This window comes from Budorcas taxicolor, chromosome 11 (assembly GCF_023091745.1).
Source record: "Budorcas taxicolor isolate Tak-1 chromosome 11, Takin1.1, whole genome shotgun sequence".
Taxonomy (NCBI): domain Eukaryota; kingdom Metazoa; phylum Chordata; class Mammalia; order Artiodactyla; family Bovidae; genus Budorcas; species Budorcas taxicolor.
This window is the reverse complement of record NC_068920.1, coordinates 86,081,198-86,106,407: the sequence shown is the minus strand read 5'-3', so window position 1 is coordinate 86,106,407 and position 25,210 is coordinate 86,081,198. Positions and strand designations below refer to the sequence as shown.

Genomic DNA, 25,210 nt, shown 5'->3' with positions numbered 1-25,210 from the left:
ATAAAGGACAGACGTGGTATGAACCTAACAGAAGCAGAAGATAATTAAGAAGAGGTGACAAGAATACACAGAAGAACTGTACAAAAAAGATCTTCATGACCCAGATAACCACAACGGTGTGATCACTCTGCTGGAGCCAGACATCCTGGAGTGCGAAGTCAAGTGGGCCTTAGGAAGCATCGCTAGGAACAAAGCTAGTGGAGGTGATGGCATTCCAGTTGAGCTACTTCAAATCCTGAAAGGTGATGCTGTGAAAGTGCTGCTCTCCATATGCCAGCAAATTTGGAAAACTCAGCAGTGGCCACAGGACTGGAAAAGGTCAGTTTTCATTCCAATCCCAAAGAAAGGCATTGCCAAAGAATGCTCAAACTGCGGCACAATTGTACTCATTTCACACGCTAGCAAAGTAATGCTCAAAATTCTCCAAGCCAGGTTTCAACAGTACGTAACTGTGAATTTCCAGATGTTCAAGCTGGATTCAGGAAAGGCAGAGGAACCAAAGATCAAATTGCCAACATGAGCTGAATCATCGAAAAAGCAAGAGAGTTCCAGAAAAACATCTACTTCTGCTTTATTGACTACACCAAAGCCTTTGCCTGTGTGGATCACAACAAACTGTGGAAAATTCTTAAGAGATGGGAATAGCAGACCACCTTATTTGCCTTCTGAGAAACCTGTATGCAAGCCAAGAAGCAAGATAGAACCAGACATGTAACAACTGACTGCTTCCAAATCGGGAAAGGAGTACGTCAAGGCTGTATATTGTCACCCTGCTTATTTAACTTATATGCAGAAAACATCATGCGAAATGCTGGGCTGGACGAAGCACAAGCTGGAATCAAGACGGCTGGGAGAAATATCAATAACCTCAGATATGCAAATGACACCACCTCTATGGCAGAAAGTGAAGAAGAACTAAAGAGCCTCTTGATGAAAGTGAAAGAGGAGAGAGAAAAAGTTGGCTTAAGGGTCAACATTCAGAAAACTAAGTCATGGCATCTGGTCCCATCTGGTCTTCATGGCAAATAGGTGGGGAAACAATGGAAACAGTGAGAGACTTTATTTTTATGGGCTCCAATATCACTGCAGGTGGTGACTGAAGCCATGAAATTAAGACACTTGCTCCTTGGAAGAAAAGTTATGACCATCCTAGACAGCATATTAAAAAGCAGAAACATTACTTTGCCAACAAAGGTCCATCTAGTCAAAGCTGGAGAAGGCAATGGCACCCCACTCCAGTACTCTTGCCTGGAAAATCCCATGGATGGAGGAGCCTGGTAGGCTGCAGTCCATGGGGTCACTAAGAGCTGGACACAACTGAGCAACTTCACTTTCACTTTCATGCACTGGAGAAGGAAATAGCAACACACTCCAGTGTTGTTGCCTGGAGAATCCCAGGGACGGGGGAGCCTGGTGGGCTGCCGTCTATGGGGTCGCACAGAGTCGGACACGACTGAAGCAACTTAGCAGCAGCAGTCAAAGCTATGGTTTTTCCAGTAGGCATGTATGGATGTGAGAGTTGGACTATAAAGAAAGTTGATGTTTTTGAATGGTGGTGTTGGAGAAGACTCTTGGACTGCAAGGAGATCAATCCAGTCAATTCTAAAGGCAATCAGTCTTGACTATTCATTGAGAGGACTGATGCTAAAGCTCCAATACTTTGGCCACCTGATGCGAAGAACCGATTCACTGGAAAAGACCCTGATGCTAGGCAAGATTGAAGGTGGGAGGAGAAGGGGCCAACAGAGGAGGACATGGTTGGATGGCATCACCGACTCGATAGTCACAAGTCTGAGCAAGCTCCAGGAGTTGGGGATGGACAGGGAAGCCTGGCATGCTATAGTCCATGGAGTCTCAAAGAGTCACAACTGAGCAACTGAACTGACTAACTGAAGTTTTGTTTAAACTAGCCACTCCAGTATTCTTGCCTGGAGAATCCCATGGACAGAGGAGCCTGTTGGGCTGCCGTCTGTGGGGTCGCACAGAGTTGGACACGACTGATGTGACTTAGCCACAGCAGCCACAAGACTAAAAATCTGTAATTCAGTAGCAGGACAAAAAGAAGCAGAAAGAGCATACAAGTTGATTAACTTTATGCTGTAGACTATAGACCTAGATCACTGACTAAGCACTCTAAACTTTTAAATAGTACTTTTAAGATTGAGAATTGATAACCTTTCTGAATGAGATAATCCAGTTTCATCAAGTGTGGAAAATTCTCAGCTATTACCTCTTAATATATGCATTCTTTCCCAATATAATTCATGGTTCTATTTACTTGCAGTTAAAAGCAAGGACCTAGAGCCAAGCTGCCTGGATTTCCATTGATATCCCACAAAACAGGTAATCTTGGTCAAGTTACTTAACCTCAACTCTGCCTCAGTTTCTATAAAACGCAGGGAATAACACCTACCCTCAGAGTGTAACAGAAGTTATCAAGCACATGAAATACATTGAACAGTGTCTCTTTCTGTCTCTTTCTATATTTAGTATTCTCCTATGGGTTATCAAGAAATGTTTCTAAGATATAGCCAAATATTCTTCACTACCAGCCTATTGCTAGACACGACGACGACTTTTTACTAGAATATGCCACTAAAGTTAATGACAGGAGTAATAAAATCCCTCATGCTTGAAATGAGGCATGAAGAGTCACACAGTACTAATACCAATTCAGAGTCTTAAAAAGCATTATTTTTCAGAAATATCGGCATCAAATCCTAAATACTAGTGTCTGAATAAGAAGCAAAGAAAGAACACTTTTCTCATTCACCAAAGACAACATTTGGTTCTTATCCCTTAACCGTCCTTCCAATTTTTAATACTTTTATAACTAAATTCAAAGTTGTCCCTGCCTCCAAATCAACTTTGGTGAATTGTTACATGGATGGCATTTGTTTAAGATTTTTATAAAAAATGAAATGGAAAGTTCAAAAGGGTCTGAGTAGCTGTTAAATTGATACTTTTAACAGTTTTTATAATAACAGCTGGGTAACGAGGCACTGGGGCTTCCCAGGTGGCTCAGTGGTAAAGAATCCACCTACCAATGAAGGAGACACGGGTTCAATCCGTGGGTCGGGAAGATCCCTCAGAATAGGTAACGGCAACCCACTCCACTATTCTTGTTGGGAAATCCCATGGACAGAGGAGCCTGGCGGGCTACAGTCCATCATGGGATAACAAAGAGTCGGACATGACTAAGGACCACCTAGCCTTGACCACACCCAGCTGCAGTAATAAACGGATGTCATGATGAGACCATGCTGGGCAGTTTTAAGAATTCCCCCAAATTTGGAAACTACAGCTTTAGATTAGATTATGAAAATAATTCAGTAAGTCAGATTTTGTGAAATTAATTTATAAGTGAAGTTCATCATATATGAGAATAACGTATTTTCTTGTTCAAACTCAAAAGCATAGTTAGAGATGTCAAATTTAGGGCAACAGTACCAGTTCTTAATCCTTTCCATCGCCCTTCAATAAAGAAAAAATAGTTTAAAAAATGGAAACAGCTTTGTTGACAGTGGCATTTCACTTTAGCTGCCAATTTAATGAGAAAACAAAAATCCATCTCTGTTTGGATACATATGTGCTGCTGTGCTAAGTCGCTTCAGTTGTGTCCAACTCTATGCGACCCTACAGACTATAGCCTGCCAGGCTGCTCTGTCAATCAGGAGCAAGAATACTCAGGCAAGAATACTGGAGTGGGCTGCCATGCCCTCCTCCAGGGGACTTTCCCAATCCTCTGGATACGTACAGTGTCCTCTAAAAATCAGACCCCACATGCATCTGAACTGTGAAGAATATACAGTCTGCTATGTCAGATTGGCATCAAACTTTGATAGCAGCGCTCTATGCCAGAAAACAGTGATATTTTAAGATATGCAAAGAAAGAAAATATTTCTCATGAATTTTATATACAGCAAAACTAACTTTCAAGTACAGAAGAGTATGGACAAACCTGTATGAACACACAGGAAAGCACGAAATATTGTTCCCATGAGGCCTTCCAGGGAGACCTGATTTGAGACAATGACATAAGGATGTCATTGTGAGGATGAGGAAGAGTAAGAGGTGAAAAGGTTTCCTGAGGGCAAAGAGCCAGACTGTTGCATCAAAGTCCTCAAGAATGACAGAAACCTCATTCCCAATGGCCGTCACGACCAGATCCATGAAGTACTGCCTGCCATGACAGGCTGCCAAAAGCCAGAAACGCCAGACTCTTTGGTGTCAAAGGTACAATTATGGGCCAGAGCATCTGCAGCTATGCCCTCTCTGTTAAATCACCACTCTCCCTCTCAAGAGTTTACATTAAAAAAAAAAAATCAGTATGGACGTTAACACAAAGTAAACACTTTCTGTGCCAGCTCAACCACTTTCTGTGCCACTCTGACCTAATTATTTAATTTCCTCAGAGCCGTGATGTATTCATCTAACAGATGAAGAGTAATAAAAGCACCTGTGTCACAGAGCGGCTGTAGTAACTGAATGAGACAGTGCAGGTTAACTGCATGAAGGTCCTGGCAAGGAGTAAGTGCTTCAGAAGTATTAGCTAGTATTACCATTATAATCCACAAATCATACTTTAGTCTATCATAAGCAGTCTAACACATAAATAAAATCAGATATATTCAAATAAAAAAACTATAGTTTATATTTGAGATCAATAATATATAAATTGACATGAGAAACTATTTGATATAAGAGAATGATTGCCCTAATATACTGCAGTCTCAAGTTTTCCCAACTAGGCTGAAGTACTATTTAAATATTTTTTAATGCTTTTTTCATTTCTGAAATCCTTTCAATGACTTCTAAAACCAGCAAACCAGAAAAAAAATTTAATAAACTAGATATTATCAGAACATTTCAGCTGATATATATATACACACGTTTACTTATACACACGTTTACATATTTCTGATGTAGTAACAACCACTGCATTTATCTGAATTACCTTCTCATATGGATAAATCCCTGTCAGCACACATGAAGAGGTAACATCAGTGTTAGCTTTACTGTCAAAAAGCAGGTCAAGGTCACTTCACTATGAAAACCTGGGATTAGAGTCCAATCCATAAAGTTCCATTCTGTTGCCCAACTTGTTCTTGTTGCTGAAGACCTCTGGCTGCTGCTGTTTTATGTATAATAAAATGTACCCATTTTATGTATACAGTTTGATGAGCTGTGAACAAACGTATACACTTGAGTAACCACCACTACACACAATAAAGATACAGAACACTTTTATCTCACCAAAAAGTTCCTCTGTGCCCCTTTGAGGATAATCTCCCTATCACCTCTAGACTTAGGCAAACACTCGTCTGCTCTCAGCGTACTTTTGCCTTTTCTAAAATTTCATGTACACAGAATCATAGTACATACTCCTTTGCATCTGCCCTCTTTCACTTGGCATGTTTCAGAGATCCATCCATGTTGTGGTTATCATTAGTTTGTTTCTTTTTATTGCTTCCTCGACTTTGAAAATTTTCAGCCCTAACAGACTTGAAACAGGCTGAGGCAAAGCCCAAAGAAAGTTTAGGCCAGTATAAAGAACACACTATCAGATACCTGCATATGTCCATTAAAAGCTTGATATTATAAGGTAAAAGCATTTTCCCTTTGGACCCTAAGACTATAATTTTCAGCTCATGTTGCTAAAATCAGAAGTAGCTCATGTCCTACCTGTATTTGACTACCTGAATAATGAAACAAGGGCTAAAGGTAGCTTGGATTTTGTCATGATTTTATACTTGTTCATTTTACTCCATGACTGACTTCAAACATACTGACAGAAATGACCTTTCTTAACTTCAGCAAAGCAACTCAGGAATAACATAACTGCTCTTAATTCCAAAGGTTTTTCAATTACCAATTACAATAAAGTAAGTTCAGGGCTACGTGATTTAACTTCCAGCTGTTCTCTGTCTTCTCCTCTATCCTAAATAAATGACTTCAGGCTATAAAAGTAGAAGAAGAAAAAAAATCAGACAGCAAAGGTTTCAATAAGTTTTTGGAGAAATTTTCATTTGTAGGCTTGATTATATAATCCTTTTAGTGATCTATTTATGATAAGTTATTGAGGTGGAATAGATAAAGACTCTAAAGTACAGTCATAGTCCTAATACCCACCAAAATGAATTTACTTTACCCTGGAGCATGGTTAGATTATGAATAACTTATCTAGAATGTCTCACATAATATTCCTGGCAAAAACAACTCAAACACTGATCTTTTGCTTGCTAGAATCAACTCCCGCTTAAAAGACTTATTCATACATACAACAGTCTGGTCCTAATAAACTGGAAAGCTCTTAAAGAGATGGGAATACCAAACCATCTTGCTTGTCTCCTAAGAACCCTGTATAGAGGTTCCAGATTGAGAAAGGAGTACGACAGAGCTGTCTGCTGTCACCCGGTCTGTTTAATCTATACATTGAGCGCATAATGAGAAATGCAAGGCTGGATGAGTTACAAGCTGGAATCAAGACAGGAAGGAGAAATATCAACTACCTCAGATATGTGGATACCACTCTAAAGGCAGAAAACCAAGAGGAACTAAAGAGCCTCTTGATGAAGGTGAAGGAAGAGACTGAAAGAGCTGGCTTAATACTAAATACTAAAAAAAAAAAAAAAAAAAGAAAAGAAAGATCATGGCATCCGGCCCCGTTACTTCATGGCAAATAAAGGGGGAAAGAGAAGTAGTGACAGATTTCCTTTTCGTGGGCTCTAAAGTCACTGTGGATGGTGAATACAACCATGAAATCAGAGGACGTTTGCCTCTTGGCAGGAAAACTATGACAAACCTAGACAGTGTGTTGAAAAGCAGACACTACTCTGCCGACAAAGGTCTGTGTAAGTCAAGGCTATGGTCTTCCCAGCGGTCATGAAAGGTCGTGAGAGCTAGACTGTAAAGGAGGGAGAGTGCCGAAGAATTTATGCCTTCAAACTGTGGCAGTGGAGAGGGCTCCTGAGAGTCCCTTGCACAGCAAGGAACTCAAACCGGTCAATCTTAAGGGAGATCAAGGCTGAATACTCATAGGAAGGACTTATGCTGAAGCTGAAACTCCAGTATTTTGGTCATCTGATGTGAAAAGCGGACAAACTGAAAATGTCCCTGATGCTGGGAAAGATTGAAGGCAGAGGGAGAAGAAGGCATCAGAAGTTGAGATGGTTGGATGGCATCACTGATGCAATGGATGTGAACTTGGGCAAACGTCAGATGAGGAGGGACAGGGAGGCTTGGCATACAGAAGTTCATGGGATGGCAAAGAGTTGGACACGACTGGGTGACTTAACAACAACTGGTCCTAAAAAGGAGGCTTCGCAAGATAAGCTACTTTGTGACACATCACGCTACTGAAAATGCCACCCTTCCTGAAACTCTTGACACTTCTGCTGACTCTGAAAACACTCAAATTCAAAACACAACCATTCATGTTCATTCTTTTTCCTTCAGCTTCCTAAATTCAAGAGAGAATTGGGCCCCCCAAAACATTAAGCAGACTTCAACCCAAAACACAGTGTCTGTCCTCTGATCCAATCTCACTGCTTCAGCTATCACTCGTAGATTTTCAGGTGAATTTTAGTGCAGATTTTAATCATTAAAATGTTTGTACATATTTCTTCAAACATAACCAAAATCTTCATCTCTGCCACCAAAACACCCTCATATCCCAAACTAACTACTATCTGTATTAACTACCTATGCTGCAGATGGTGACTGCAGCCATGAAAATAAAAAGACACTTACTCCTTGGAAGGAAAGTTATAACCAACCTAGATAGCATAGTAAAAAGCAGAGACATTACTTTGCCTACAAAGGTCCGTCTAGTCAAGGCTATGGTTTTTCCAGTAGTCATGTATGGATGTGAGAGTTGGACTGTGAAGAGAGCTGAGCGCTGAAGAATTGATACTTTTGAACTGTGGTGTTGGAGAAGACTCTTTAGAGTCCCATGGACTGCAAGGAGATCCAACTAGTCCATTCTAAAGGAGATCAGTCCTGGGTGTTCTTTGGAAGGACTGATGCTAAGACTGAAACTCCAGTACTTTGGCCACCTCACGCGAGGTGACTCATTGGAAAGGACTCTTGACGCTGGGAGGGACTGAGGGCAGGAGGAGAAGGGGACGACAGAGGATGAGATGGCTGGATGGCATCACCGACTGGATGGACGTGAGTCTGAGTGAACTCCGGGAGTTGGTGATGGACAGGCAGGCCTGACATGCTGCAATTCACGGGGCCACGAAGAGTCAGACACGACTGAGCGACTGAACTGAATCTACGTTATCTGTAATCCTTTTAACTGGGGCTAGAAACTATAAACCATTTATATAAATCCAACTACTTCAACACCACATCCCACCACATTTTCCATTTAAGTGTATCACTTACCCTCCAATCTTAAGCCTTTAATATAACCTATCCTCTGGATTATCTCACAGCTTCCTGATTGGTCTCCCTGACTTCAATCTCCCCTTCCTTCCATCCACTTTCCATATTACTACCAATTTGATTTCCTTAAAACATACCTTAACTGTCCCCAAAAAATACAGCTTCTTCCCACTCCCCAACTAAAATTAAGTATGAAATATCCAGTCTGGAACCTTCTTCTCTAATCTGCCTGCTGAGGACTTACACAGACCAAGTACAGCATGCTTACTCCTACCTCATGGGCAATTTGCCTACCTTCTTTAACTAAGATAACCAGATATTCGGGGTAACTATGAAATAATACTTCCTTGATGCCTTCTCCAACCCTTATCCCACCGTCTCACCATTCTTATACAATCATCCATATTCCTTTTAACATTTTGCATTTCTTACCTCCTCTCATATCCTAACTTGTGACCCTGGCAACTAACAGGGCTTGAGTAAAAAATGCATTAAGTTAAAAGATACTCCTGTAAGAAAAGATTCCAAGGCAGCCATTCTAATTCTAACATTCATAAAAATATTATATCAAAAGACTAACCCGTCATCTACTGGAGCATTTATTAAGTAAAAGCAGTTCTGGATTTTCAGCAAATTTACTTTTGGTGTTTCACATATAAGGTGTTAGTCGCTCAGTCATGTCCGACTCTTTGCGACCCCAGGGACTGTATGTAGTCGGGTAGACTCCACTGTCCCTGGGATTCTCCAGGCAAGAATACTGGTGTGGTTTGCCATTTCCTTCTCCAGAGGATCTTCGCATTTAAAGCACCCAATCAATTACACCCACTTAACTGCAGACAGAGGGCATGCTAATGAATTTGTCACCTGGGTTTTTTTCAGATGCAGCATATAAAGAAGCCCCAAATCCCTACCTCAGTGGAGCCCTATAGCCTTTATTGAGAACATTTTTAACTCTAGGCCAGAATCCATTCAAGGTAGTTCTTCCTAGAGTCCTTGAGGTTACAGTTAAGGAAAGAAGCAAGACTAAAAGATTAAGCAGAACAAAGGGAAGGAAAAGAAATACACACAAAGGATTATTTAAGTGTAAAGCAATCATCCCATCCCCCTTTTCTCCCTCAAGTGTATGCAAATGTGCTAAGTCACTCCAGTCGCATCCAACTCTTTGCGACCCTATTGACTGTCGACTGTGCCAGGCTCCTCCGTCCCTGGGATTCTCCAGGCAAGAATACTGGAGTGGGTAGCCATGCCCTCCTCCAGAGGATCTTCCCAATCCAAGGATAAAACTTGCATCTTTTCGCACATTGGCAGGTGGGTTCTTTAACACTAGCACCACCTGATAAACGTTCAAATACTTCACTTCAATCCAAATATTTTTGGAGTCATTTTAAAACTAGCTTTAGGTTAAAATGTTTAATGTGTCATTTTAGAGAGACACTTCCGTAAAAACTCTTAAAACACAATTGACAAAATCACCAGCATGCTAGTGGCAAAGTATACCCAATATTTACATCTATAATATTTTGTCATTAAGAAAGAAACCAGGAAAACAGAAACTAGGGCAAATGAAAACAGTAAATACACAAAAGGGGAAATTTAAATGGCCAATAAACATATGAGAATGTTCACCCTCACAAATCACACGAAATACAAAATTAACGTTATAATGAAATATGGGGCAGGGGGAGGAATTCTTAGTACTGAATGGAGACAACGATATAAGAGCTCTGCTAACAGCTACTAACCACTGATGACTAGTAAGAATCTGAAGTGTGGCTAACCCAAATTGAGACTTGCTGTTAAATATAAAATACATACCACATTTTGATGACTTAATAGGAAAGAGAATGCAAAAATCTCACTAATTTTATTGTTTATATACTGAAATGGTATTTTTTATATAATGATTAAATAAAATACATCACTAAAACTGACTTCACCTTTTTTGTTAATGACTAGAAAATTTTAAGTCACATGTATGACCAACATTATATTTATATAAGACAGCACTGATATTGACATGAAGTGAAGTGAAAGTCACTCAGTCATGTCCGACTCTTTGTGACCCCATGGACTATACAGTCCATGAAATTCTCCAGGCCAGAATACTGGAATGGGTAGCATTTCCCTTCTCCAGGGGATCTTCCCAACCCAGGGATCGAACCCAGGTCTCCTGCATTGCAGGCGGATTCTTTACCAGCTGAGCCACCAGGGAAGCCCTAGAGTAACAGAAACAAAAGTTGTCTATACCACTGGCCAGAGGATAAATTGGTACAGCCACTTTAGAGAGAATTTTGGAAATATCTAGGTAGGTTATAAGAATAACCTGCAATTTAGCAATTATACTTCTAACCTTGTGTTCTAGAGAAACTTTAACACACACATATAAAAAGATGTAATTTATGTTTCGGCACAATTGTATACATATGCAAAGTAATCCCAAATGTTCATCCAAAGACATTAGACAAATGTGTTATAATCACACAACGGGATACAATGCAACACTATTAAAAAGAGGAATAGATCAACAAGGAAGAACTCTGCAGAAATGCTAATTGTATAAAAAGACATTCCATATATAATTATGTACAGAAACTACAAAATCTCTTAAGACAGTTCTATATGTTACACACAGATACATATATATACATGGAGACTGTATAGGCAACAGAAGGCACAGCATTCAAGACAGTGGGAAAGGAAGGCTGGTATCCAGGAAGACTACAGAACGGCTTCAACTGTATCAGTAATGTTCTACATCCTAAACTAAAAATGCACAGTGGGTACTTTGGGGTTCTTTATTCTTTTTAGGTCTGAAATATTCGCTTTTTAACATATGATTTTATATACTATGTATTTATGCTTTGGGGGGACATAAGCAAAAACTTCACAATTTCAACCATGTGAAAAGCAATTATACCTTGAATAATACATCAGGACGCAGGAGAGGCAACATATAAACACTGGTTTTATACCACTACTAACAACATGATGAGAAAAAGGAGAATACAAACTGGAGGGGTCAGCAAACTTATTCTATAAAGCACCAAACAGTAAATATCTGGAGCTCTGCAGGGCCATCTGGTTTGTGTCACAGCTACTTAACTCTGCCACTGTAGTGGAAAAGTAGTGAAACAGTATGTAAACAAATGAGCATGGCTGTATTCCAATAAAACTTTATTTATGGACTCAGGCAGCAGACCAAATTTGGCCAGTAAGCTATGGTTTGGTAACGCCTGTCCAGATCTATCTTTTAAAAAGATATCAATAAACCCATTAAGTCAAAGTCTGAAGGAGAAAGATTTTTACAGTAACAAAATATGCCATGAATTACCTGGTAATCTCAAAAGAGAAAATGTTTCTTGTCCAGGGAGACACTGAACAATCACCACCTTAACCCAGCCATCAAACTTAGCACCGCTAACAGTGCAACCAATCATTCTGTAATACCTCCTGATGTGGCGTAGCACGAAGCAGCATCACCTATGAGGCATCACGGCCAAATGTTTAAACTGAATTTAACACAGTCTCCAGTGAAGTTTTAGACAATTTTCAAAGAACCAATCAGAGAAATTCTGAATACAGGACATTTTACAAAATAATTGGTCTCTTCAGAAACTCATTTTTTAAAACTAGTGCTTAAATTTAAAAGAGAACTGAGATACAACAGCAAATGCAATATAATGCAAGATCCTTCACTAAACCTTGGTACGGAGAGGAAAAAACCTATAGAAGACATTTTGATTGAGAATTACATGACTTCTAGGAATTGGATACTAATACTATGCATGATATAAGTATTTTAAGTATAAAGGAAATGTCATTTTTGGGAGATTCATACTTAAGTATTTAGGGGTGAAATTACATGATGCTTCTAATATATTTTCAAATGGTTCAGCAAGATTATGGATGACGCAAATATGGCAAAAATATAAAATACCACTGAATTTAGGTGGTGGTATACATAAGGGGGATTCCCTGGTGACTCAGACAGTAAAGAAACCACCTGCAGTGAGGGAGATCCGGGTTTGATCCCTGGGTTGGGAAGATCCCCTGGAAAAGGGAATGGCTACCCATTCCAGTATTTCTGCCTGGAGAATTCCATGGACAGAGGAGCCTGGCAGGTTACCGTCCCATGGGGTCGAAGAGTCGGACACGACTGACAACTTTCACTTTCACATGGGAACTCAGTGTACTGTTACAATATTCCATAGGATTAAAAATTTTCATAATACAAAGGCCAAAATGCAATGGGATTATATATTTATTAATTTTTTTCATCGATCTCCTCCATAAATATTAGTCTTAAGTTTCAGTAAAAGTTCTTAAGGTTGTAAACTTTCCTAAAGTTCACAGCCCTGATGCTTTTCCTTTTAAGCATCTGATTTCTAAAAGTGAGAACAAAGCAAATTACAAGGTAAGACAATCTAATTATACTGCCATTTGATTTTTTATACATTTTATAAGGATTCTTAATATATAAAATACACCTCAGTTCAGTTCAGTCGCTCAGTCGTGTCCGACTCTTTGCGACCCCATGGACTGCAGCACGCCAGGCCTCCCTGGCCATCACCAACTCCTGGAGTTTACTCAAACTCACGTCCACTGAGTCAGTGATGCCATCCAACCATCTCATCCTCTGTCATCCCCTTCTCCTCCCGCCTTCAATCTTTCCCAGCATCAGGGTCTTTTCCAGTGAGTCACTTCTTTGCATCAAGTGGCCAAAGTATTGGAGTTTCAGCTTCAGAATCATCCTCCCAATAAAATACACTTACAGTTCCTTTATAGCATCTTTACTTTTCACCATGTATGACAATTCATGTACACGATTACTCCCTTCCTCATCCCACACATGGCAGACTGATAATCTTTGTCCCCTAAAGTATCTAATGCTAGCAGACACTATTTATGTACTAAATAAAACTAAGCAGCAGGAATCCGTGTTCATACCTTTAACACAATAAGCACCAAGTTCTTGAGAAGGAATGCAAACCTTCCTTCCCTCTTATTACTCTCTATTCTCCTCCCCCTAAAAGATATTGTTTTTTATGGGAAAATGTATTCAACAAATGTTTATATAACAGAGATAAATGGATAAATCTCCACACAGAACACAGTTGTTATCCTTATGTAGCTTACACTTTGGAAGGAAATGACAATCTTAAGACTGAGCTCTAAATTTCAGAATCAAAAGGACCTCAAGACATCAAATGGTTCAGCTCTCTGCCGTAACTCAAAAACATTACATTACAGATTAAGGCCACTAAATCCGAGAAAGAATATATAACTCACCAAGTCACAGAATCATTAAAAGGTTCAGTGGGAATCTCAAACAGGGCCTTCCGCCTTCTAATGTACCAGTATCATTTAGAAGCTGTAGTAATAGCAGTTACAGCAATAAGAGAAAGCACTCAAATTATAACATTCCAAGGCTCCATGGTAACGACTTCACATGGAATAGTCCAACTAAACAATTTTATGAAATAGCCTCACTGTACAAAAGAGAAAACTGAGGCTTAGAAACATTAAGTAATTGCTTTAAGTTATCCAATCTACAGAATGGGGGAAGAGGGACTCAGATAGAAGCATTCTGACTTTATAGAGTCTATGCTTCCTATCACCTTCCTTCCTTTGGAAAAGTTTCCAAGAAACATAACCCCTAGTAATACAAAGGTTTCTTACACTTAATATACACCTACAAACATACACAAGTTAACAGTGTCAAGCATCTGACAGCATCACCTAAAAGCACATAGCAGCAAAAACACTAAATCTTTTGCATCTAAATCTTTTGAAAAGATGCTTCACACACATTTGTGAAAGTCATTCTCATCTAGCTCTGCGGATGTAGACCAGTTTTCATTCTTAAGTGACGTAAGAATTTTACTATTACCAAAGGCATTACTCTCAAATAACAGAGCTAAGGCCTAAAAACACTCTTAACTGCATCACTGTTTGGTCAGCACCTCTGCTGCTGCTGCTAAGTCACTTCAGTCGTGTCCGACTCTGTGCGACACCACAGACGGCAGCCCACCAGGCTCCCCCGTCCCTGGGATCCTCCAAGCAAGAACACTGGAGTGGGTTGCCATTTCCTTCTCCAATGCATGCAAGGGAAAAGTGAAACTGAAGTCGCTCAGTCGTGTCCGACTCTTCTCGACCCCATGGACTATGGCCTACCAGGCTCCTCTGTCCATGGGATTTTCTAGGCGAGAGTACTGGAATGGGGTGCCACTGCCTTCTCCAATGCATGAAAGTGAAAAGAGAAAGTGAAGTCAGTCGTGTCCGACTCTTCCTGAGACCATCTCAAATATAGTCCTGAAGCTACTGCTTATCCAGCATCTCCCAAACTTTGTTAGCCAAATATTACAAACCAACTAACCATCACACTTATTTTTACCTTGTTAGATAGTTTTCAGTCCCCTTAAATCGCAGGATCAACGTTATTCTAGCCAGCTCTCTATCATTAACTATGCATCTCTACTCCTTTATATTCAATACCCTATACCTGATTCCATAATAACCATGTAATTAATATATATCCAAACAAAAACAGAAGACCTACTTACATGAATTCCACTCTGTAGGATGGTCATAAAGTCTGAAAACGTAGGTATTATGTTAACATATTCTATAATATCAATAAACCATTCATCGTGTATGGTTTTTTGTTGTTGTTTCCAGATTTGGTGGCCACCCTATACTTAAAAAAAAAGCAAGTAAGCAAAGACAGAGGCAGAAAGAGCAACATAAACCAAAAGCCCAACAGCAAATAAACTGAACTAAAATACAAACCTATCACTGAGAAAAAGACTCAAGATGTTAAGAGTAATAACATCCTAAATCATCACTAATCCTTAGAAGCCTCTACTTCCCTTACAAACTAGAGTCAGATTTTATAAAACAAAAACAAAATGAAAGTATAACTGAATCTATTATGTCTTAAGCTAAAAGTTACTATTTCACTTTCACATTCTGATTCAAAACACTCCAAAACAGTTGAATAGAAAGAAGCTAAACTCAACTTCCTTATATTTAGGACCTATAATCACCAACACTTTATAAAAGATAACTTTAGAAATCAAGTAAGGTTATTTTTGCTTCATTTTTCGGACTAAAATATATGCACTCAAAGATGTCCAGATTTTGAACAGCTTAATGAACCTTGTCTGAATTACAGTCTTAAATTTAATATATTCAAAAGTTCAAGTTCTGCACATTGGAGTTTTGATAAAAGTGATAAATACAGTTACAAAATTACATTAAGTGAAACCAGTACTCTGAAGGCTTATTCTCGTGTTATAAAGGGAGTCTCTTAGGTCATGAATGGGAACTAGTGTTCATTTTCATATTGCAGCACTGAAATAAACAGAGGTTGATTTGCTTTAAAATAAAAAAATCAATCTCAATTCACTGCAGCAAGCAAGATCACATGAGACTCTGACGGAATGACTCATAAATGAAAGCAAAAAACAATTATGCATTAAAACAAAAACAAACATCAAAGATCTCTGATGCTTATCTTTAAAAGTGTGCAATGTTTTGTGTAAACTCAAGAAGAGACTTCTTTACCAAACTGGATCGTCACTAAGAAAAGCTATAAACAGAAAGTAGAAAACTAAGCACTTGCTTTGTCTCCTAAGTACAACAGGACATCGTCATGCAGAAACCTACAAGGCAGGAAAACAAAGGCACAGCTTCAAGTAATACATAAACAGCTATGGAATTAAGGGATGCAGTTCGGTATACAGGGCAACTGGAGGACAATAAACGAAGAGATGGACTGCCTCCATCAGCTAACCCCAACAGAACTGTCAACTAACCGGAGACAGATTAACGGTCACAAATCAGCGACAGTATTTCAGACACTACTGGCCAACCACTAATCTTTCAACTATGTTCACAAAAGAAAAGGAAAAGGGTCTTTTCCAACACAAATAACATATATTTTATAGGAACATCCCAAGTTACTTAAACCAGACTTGTTTAAAAGCCCTCTTTATCCTTCTCCCACTATTTCATCTTTTCTCCCATTCTCCTGTCCAAGAACTCCTCTATCCAAGATTGGACAGTAAATGGTGTTTTCCCCAGCTTCCCACATGCCTAATGTAGGAATCTCTTTTTTTTATCTTTGGCTCACATTTTAATCTTCGGTACAATACTATTTCCCCCTTCCTACTTCCTCTTTTCATATTCCAGTTTTCGTCCAGTTATAGAAAACCTCCTCTTCCTTCTCTCTTGTTAAAAATAGTAAAGCTCTAATCACAGCTTCTAAGCAAAGTGCAGAAAACATCACACATGCCAAATCCCACTCAATTCAAGTCACCCATGAAGGGAGCACAGTTGTAAACTAAGGAAGAGTTTGTTATCAGAACATAAGATCTCTGCGGGCAAGGATTTTGTTATTTTGTTGGGCCTCTTGCCTGGAAAGTAGAAAATGGCAACCCACTCCAGTATTCTTGCCTGGAAAACTCCATGGACTGAGCAGTCTGGCAGGCTGCAGACCGCGGGGTCGCATAGAGTCAGACAGCACTGAGCACACACATAAGAGCAGGGCAGCCTACAGACTAAATACTATTAAGTTCTACCAATTTTTTTACTTCTCACTGGGTTGGTAACCTAAAGTAAGCAAAAGTAACAGGAAGCTCCTCATATCTAAATTTTATCTCCCTTACATTCTATCTTTTTAGAAAGTCGCTTTGAGTTTATTTCCTCTTTGTAAGAGACTAAGAAGGGCCACCTGTGTTCAACAGATAACACCAGTTCGTTAACTCAAGTATTGTTTTAATCTGAAGAAGGAAAAACTCTTTGCCAAGACAAGTTTAAGCACCCATGAGTTATATGAACACTATTAGATTTTCCTACTTATAAGAATATCTATTAACCATCCCTTTTCAAGGTCAGGAGTACACTTATACATACCTACATCAAGAAAATGCCATTATACTTAAGAATCAGTCACATTACTCTCAAGCTTTCAAAAGTGCTTTGAAATCCTTCAGAACTTCACAAATTTATCAAACCTACTTCTCAGGTATGAACTACTTATCAAACAAAATCTATACACCTGGCTTTTTTCTTATATAACAAATTCAGTTATACCTAATGACATAACCACATTTGACAAGTTTTCCATGAAAAGGTTTTTCATACAAATGCACTTTTCATTTACCACCTATTTTGAAGTGAAGGTCCTTCTACAGAGATTAAAAACAGAGCCAGATAGACACAGGTCTGACCCTTCCTAAATGACTACCGGTGATCAGTCCCATCTCTCAAAGTGAGACAAGTTCCTTAATATTAAATAGAAGTCTTCCAATGTTTCTCTCTCTTCTATACCTCAGACCATGTTTTAATAGATCTTTTGTTCAAAAGGATGCAAAGCACATATTCCAACTAGTGTTATGTCTCGAAACTTTAAGATCTTTAATTTTCAAGAAATCAATTTAAAGCCAATAAACATAATCTTTATAATTCACCATACTCCAAAAGAAAACTCTGAATCCATTTTCACATAAGTTTACCATTACACTTATTAAGTCATAAAAGCTTTAAATTAGCAAACTATGCTTTAAATGTTACAAACCAATTAAATGTTTAATTATAAGAAGTTAAACGCTACACTTGACTGTTAAACTACTGGGTTCCAAAGTTAAATAAGTTATTATGAAGTGTACATCTGTTACGGTATAGAAGGTGTGGTCAGAAGCTAGCTACAGAAAAAGAAAAAAACTTGAGAAACTCTGTATCATGACTTAACCATAATTCAGAGCAAAATGTTTATATCTGTTATTATTAAGGGTACAAGTAAAACACTCTGAAAACTCGAAAAAAAAAAAAGGTATAAGCAACCATATGTACTTGTTTCCTAGGTTGCTAGTTGATATTAAAAACTCAATCTCAAAATCATCATAAAGTCTGATAAATGAAACTACAGACTACACTTTTGAAAGTTTTGTAACTTTAGCAAGAATTCAGTGAAGACTTATTTTTATAACACTGATTCAACTACTTGATCAAATCATTCTAAACGGTGGTGGTTTGGGGACAAACCAGAGAAAACGCTGAAAAGTATAACTCAAGTCAAATATACACAAGGAGGTTAAATCACCTTAGAAATATTTCACTTGAAAAAAAGATTTCAAAATGGCTAATCAGAGATATTAGCATACTTAAATTAGTTTAAAACACTGAAAGTTATTTTATTTTAAATCAATGTTTTGATGTAAAGAAGTACCACCACCTAAAACAGGAATAAAATGAAATGGATATTGAACTCCATGTATCTTTTTCTTCACCTATATTTGTGAGGTCAGCTGCTAAAAGCTGATGACAAGCTCTATCATTCTACAAATTTTATGATAATCAAAGCAAAAAGTATAAAAATCAATACTTCCCAATCTACAATATTTTACCTTGACTGTTAAGTTTGTGAGTACAGGACAGCAAGGTGGACGGCAATCTAGATTACACTTCTGGGGTTTTCTCAATTTCCAGGAATCTTATCTCAAATCCCCAATTAATCAATCCTCCTAATTCACAATTCTGATATATGATACATTCTAAAATAAAACTTTAAAGTTGCTAAAATAAATTCAGTATTGTTTCAATCCAAATTCTGAAATTAGCTAAGGAAAAATTAAAAAAATCAGTTACAGTGTGAAAAAAATCATTGAAATCCATATTCCCCCAAATCCTTACTGCTCCCTATAATTTTAACCAAGTATTACTTGAAAATTTTGTAATTTGAAAAACTTACAACTCTTAGAACACTGAAACTGTCAGTTTTTTGTCAACTAACTTCTTCTTAAATCAGTGAACTGTGAAAGTCATATTTCACAGAAAAGTAAAATACTATGAGTTTTATTTTAATAAATTAATTTTATTCATGCTATTAATCTTATGAAGGACTACTGTAGAGTTAGGATCATACTATTTTATTACTTTCTACGTTAGATGTCAAAAAATATTTCTAAATAATTACACATAGTATACAAACATTCATATAATGTAGACAAAATGTGTAACTAACACCAATGAGTGTGTGTGTGTGTCTGTGTGAAGGGGGAACATTCACTCCCAGTATCATGTGTAGTAAATGTTTACCAATCCACCTACAAGGACATGTGTGCAAATTCTTCCATTACAGGCTCAGCCAATTTTTAATGAAACACTATGATTGCTAAACAATCCAATGGCAAATTCTACTCTTCCACAAATGCCAAGCGAGAGTCTATCCGCACAACATTTTAATTCAAAGGACTCCATAAGAAAATTATGTAAGAAAATTAACTGTCAATGAGAGCCACTTTTTCTGACCTTGTCAAATTGTGAACGAGGTGTTCTTATTTTAGATACTATCCCACTTCTTCAAATGATGTATTCTTAAGGGATTTGATAATTACATGTGAATTACTAACATAAAATAGTATTTACTGACCTAGCAGACAAACTGAAAAGGCTTTCACTTATTCCTCAAGTCTTTACAGAAAATCAGACACCCAGTATAAGAAAACAGATGTTTAAAGCTCTGTTGGTCACATCTAAGAGAAGAATCACAACATAAATCTAAAGGATAATGTCCAAGAAACTGGGGAAAACTTAATGGTTATGAAAGATATAATAAAAATACTATTCCATATTGACAATGCAACATAAAGAAACACTGCAGAAACTGTGGTAAGACTTTATGAGAGCAAAAATAAATGATGAGAAAACACAAACGACCATTAAAAAAAAATAGACAAAGAAGCAACTGAGAGAAAGCAGCACAGTAAAAATCAGGATTATCCCTGAAAATCTGTTGACTAACAAAATCTGTTCAAATACTAAATAAAAGTGCTGTTGAAACCATTGTCTGTTCAAGAAGCCTACAAAATTATTCCTTTAATAAATTACCATTATTCAATAGTGTAATTTTAGCTATATTTTTAAAAGGCTGTACACTTGGAAAAGACTACTATAATAATAATTAGAATAACCTGCCTCACTATTTGTTTAGAAATGCACTATTTAAAAGTAGGCCAACAATAATAACTTTGCTATTGCACAACAGAAAAAGTAAATGAAATAATGTCTATTAGCATTCAGTGTTGGTGGCATACTTTTCCATCCACTGGAACATACTGGCTTGCACTATCTACCCTGAACAATTTACCACTTCTGCATCCACTCAGTAGCGCAAATAAAATGAGTTCCTGTGTTAATCCCGCAATAAACCTCGGTAATTCTCCCATCACAGGAGTTGTAAACGATTGTTAACCGAAAAAGAATGTTTCTCCTAAAATAGCTACATAACACTGAGACTACTCAAATTCCTAAATAATCCTTTTTACAAGACTCCCGCCAACTTTATTTTGATACATTAAACATGTGGAGCCTGTTTTAAAAGGTAGTTAGCAGTGCCTTCATCAAAACAGCTTCCTAGTTGTTATGTCTTCTTTCTAAAGTTTCCAAGTTGTTTTTAAGCCAACTTGAATACTGATGAATGTGGGTCGCTATTAAACGCTTAAAATGGGCAAATGTTCTAGAGCTAGTCAATCTGACATTGGAGGTCATGCAACTTGAAAAATGAAATAACTCTTACAACACTCACTGAGCTCTTCATTTTTAAAATAACTTGAGGGCTATTTCCACACTCTGCATTTAATAACACAATTTTTTAAAACGGACAGGCTCAGTTAATCAAAAAACTGATCTGCCGCTTAAAACTGGTGAGTCTATTCTTAATGGGCCTCTGGTGGATTTGGAATACTGAAGATAGTAGCCTCACTGTAAAAAGACAGACATCCGAAAAGGACTGCTCGGAAGGGCAAGGAAGGAAGCCCGGAGTCGGCTGAGAAGAGAAAGAGAAACGATTTAAAGTCACTAAGGAAAAAAAAGGTGATGAGACGCAGAAATAGAAGAGCGAGAAAGAAGATTTAACAAGGAAGTGAAGTGGAGCGCAGAGGGCAGAAGCTAATAAGGAAACAAATGGGAAAAGGTAGTGTTTTCATATAGGCATGCACCAGGACGGAACGAGTTAAGGCCTGGAGTAGCCCCAGTGCTTTCAGATGATAGAGATGCTCGCAGAGAACAGGAACAAGCAGTTTACTTTCAGACGTTGAAGCAAACTAAAATTCCCGGCCCCGAGCCTCTCCCAACCTCGGCCGAACGCGGAGGCGGCGGGGAAGGGGCCTAGCCAGGAGCCAGGCCCGGCGTACCGCTCCTCCGGGCTCCGCGGCCCAAGAAAAGAGACGAGGATTAGGAGGGCAGAGATCCCAGCCGAGGTTCGGCGGCACCCCGAAAACGGTCCGGGGCCTCCGCGGTGCCCGCGAGCCGCTTCCCCTTCGCCGGGTCGCCCAGCGGCCTTACCTGGGGCGAGGGAGGGAGGCGAGGTCTAGGGCGTCCGCTCGCGACCGCCGCAGAGCCCCCCTGCTGCACTCAGCCCAGGCTTCCAACGGAGGCGCGACCCTGCCTCAGCCGCCGCTTCCCGCTCGGGGTCTCGGCCACCGCCTCCGCCGCCTCCGGGGCTGTTTACACCCTGGGGCCCCGCACGCCGCCGCCGCCGCCGCTGCCGCCTTCTTTCCACCCTAGCGCCGCTGCCGATTCGGCCGCCGCCACCTCCTCCGCCGCAGCCTCGTCTCTCTGGAGCATCTTCCAGCCACCTAACCCTGAGAAACAGAGACTCCAGCCGCGCCGGCAGGAAACTCCCCCGCAACTGCTAGGGGGACGAGGCGGTCAGAGCACCGGCGGCTTTTCCGCCATTGAGCAGCAGCCGCTCCGCTCCTTCTGCAACGCCCTCCCCGCACCCTGTCCTTCCCCGCCTCTCGGAGAGCCCCGCCCCCATTCCCACCCATTGGGACGCCACGCGGCCTCTCACTGAAGCCGGTTGGTTGGCCGGCCCGTCAATCACCGCCCTCCCAGTCCGGCAGCCCCAGTATCTCCGTCCTTAGTTTTCCCCGCCCACAAGGCCCCGCCCTTGGGCTCTTAGTTTCCCATTGGACACAAGTGACCATTTTCAATTGGCAAGGTCAGCTATCCATCAAACACCGCCCACTGAGTGAGACCCAACCCATCATTACCCTTTACTTCATTCAGCCCCGCCTCTGCTATGCCGCCCAGATATCAGGGACCAACCCACCCTAGCAGCCATAAGTAGAGACTGTCGTCAATCAAGTAACGCCCACCTGCGCTCTGCCTCTCAGAGACCAGACCCTAGCGATTCTCTTTTCTTATTGGTCCAAATGGTGGCCCGAACTTTCAATCATTGGCTTTCTTTACATGTCTGTCACGGAACCAATTTCCAAGTCCGTCACACCGGCTTTTTTTAAATAAACGCGCAAAAGGCGGGGAAGTATTCGAAAAGCGATTGGCTAGTCCTCCAAAACGGTCAAACCTAGAGAGTCTGTGCGGAGCCTTTTCGTTCTGTGAAGACCGTGCCCCTTTATTTTTGACCTTTAAGCCTTGCGTAAAACCAAACGCCATAAAGGAGCCAATGGGCTGTCCAATTATAGGTGTGGAGGCCTAGTCCCACCCGGAATTGCAGGGGGTTCGCTGCTGATTGGCAAACAAAGTCCTACTAGGCCCTCATTGGAAGATAAAAACGCCTCTCTTAGACGTAGAGACGAGAAGGATGGCGCAGGCGAGGACAAGAAGCGATCCAAGGAGAGGCGGTTGTTTTGCTTTAGCCAGCGGGTGGGGCGCACGCGGGAGAGGGAAACTCAGAAGGCAGGGCTCTGGGGGAGGTGGTGCGGGGAGGAGAAAGGCCCGGATGTTCCCTAACAATGAAATCATCGCCGACCAATCAGAGCAGCTGCACTGGACTACCTGCCTGACCTGTCCCCATAAGGGAAGAAAAGGAGTTAGAGAGCGGGAAATTGGGGTGTCTGGAGAGGCCAAAAAGCGATGGAAGAAAATGAGACAGGTGATTTCTTCGGAAGGATTCTGTGCTGTTGCTGCTGCTGCTGCTGCTAAGTCGCTTCAGTCGTGTACGACTCTGTGCGACCCCATAGACGGCAGCCCACCAGGCTCCCCCGTCCCTGGGATTCTCCAGGCAAGAACACTGGAGTGGGGTTGCCATTTCCTTCTACAATGCGTGAAAGTGAAATCGCTCAGTCGTGTCCGACTCTTAGCGACCCCATGGACTGCAGCCTACCTGGCTCTTCCGTCCATGGGATTTTTCAGGCAAGAGTACTGGAGTGGGGTGCCGTCGCCTTCCTCTGTGCTGTTAGGGGTTATTTTTATTTCTTCTAGGCCCGCACTACCTGGCATTCAGCCCTTAGCATTTCCGTGTTTTGTTTCTTAGTCAACATTGATTTTAGAAACTCTTGGCCTAGTCTTTGACAGTCGTTCGCTCCACGGTTATTGAACGCCTGCTATTTGTCAGGCCCTGTACGTAGAGCTGAAGTACAAAAATAAATTATAAGATGATCCTTGCTGTAACTGAAACATGATAGAGACGGTGATGACCCAAAGGATCTTTCCTGTAAATTTACAGAGGAAGGCTTAATGCAGGATTAATCTAGAATAAATGATTCAATAAGAGGATGAGAGAAGTGGACATAATTCTTCCAGCAACTGAATTAGACTAAAAGGTGCATTCATGCATGCTAAGTCACTTCACTAGTGTCTGACTCTTTATGACACTATGAACCGTAGCCCACCAGGCTCCTCTGTCCATGGGATTCTCCAGGTCCCTTCCCCACCTGTCTATGGGATTCTGTCCATGGGATTCTCTGCTCCTTCCCCACCCCCAACAAAAAGAAAATTAAAATGTAATGAAATTTTTCATTTTTTCCAATGAAAATGCCCTGAAAGAGAATTTAACCTTTGTTCATACTTTGGTGTAAATTGGTTTGGGCAGACAGTTAAGCTGAGACCCAAAACAATGTTACTCAACTTAGGTGCTGTCAGTGTTTTGGGGAGAAGGGCAGATTTAAAAATAGGGTGATTGTCCTGGCCGTTGTGAGGATAGCAGAAATAAAGGCTTGATTGCCATTCAGATTTCTTAATCTACTCAAGTTTGTGTAAGGATAGTGTTTCTTACAGCATGATGGCTAGACCACCAGCATCAGAATCACCTGGGAAGCAGATTCCTGGGTCCACTCACATCTCTAATAGCAAGGACCCAAGGGATAAGACAAGTGAATTTTTAAACAATTCTCACACGTAGTTTTTATGCAGTCCAGTGATTGAGGTAGCATAACGGAAACACTGTGAGTTAAAATTCAGTTTCCCTACTTTTGCATGTTGGGAAGAAACATTTAGATTTTGCCTTTCTCTTGTCCCCCTCATTATCAGTATGGGATCATACAGTTCTCAGGAAATATTTCTTAAATGATTCACAGAATCTATTTCTTTAGATCATACTCTTTTGCCTGACATGCCTTATATAGGGGTAAGGGAATCTAGGATCCCAGGTTCCAAAATAGGAATCATGCTAAAGATCCTACAAGTGGCAACATCTCAGGACCCTTGTCTTGAGAATCCAAGCAAGGTCATCAGAGAATTTTCTGGGTCTGCTTGATTTCCTTCTCACTTTCCCTTGGTTGGCCTCAAAATTAATACAAAGCAAAATCATTAGGTGGGCTGAAGATTGTCCATCATTCCTTCTTTCAATCAGGAATAAGGATGTACTGTAAAGATGTACTGAATACTCTTCTAGGTGCTGAGAATACAAGGATCAAAAAGATTTTAAGTTAATTTTGTTATATACTTTATTTAATTAAAAAACTAAACCAATAGGGAAGGTCCAAGAAGATTCACAAAATTGGTGTGTATCATTGGAGAAAGAAATGGCACCCCACTCCAATATTCTTGCCTGGAAAGTCCCATGGACAGAGGA

The 25,210-nt window shown here is 40.1% G+C and overlaps 1 protein-coding gene across 2 annotated transcripts in view; it reads right to left on the bottom strand.

The window, feature by feature from the left end:
• Positions 1-22,164, bottom strand: part of PPM1B (protein phosphatase, Mg2+/Mn2+ dependent 1B) — an 84,174-nt gene extending 62,010 nt beyond the window's left edge. For both annotated transcript variants that reach the window (XM_052647643.1, XM_052647642.1), the window contains exon 1: positions 21,739-22,164. The gene's annotated coding sequence lies outside the window, so the exon portion shown is untranslated. The remainder of the gene's footprint in view (positions 1-21,738) is intronic.
• Between the last annotated feature and the right edge of the window lie 3,046 nt (positions 22,165-25,210).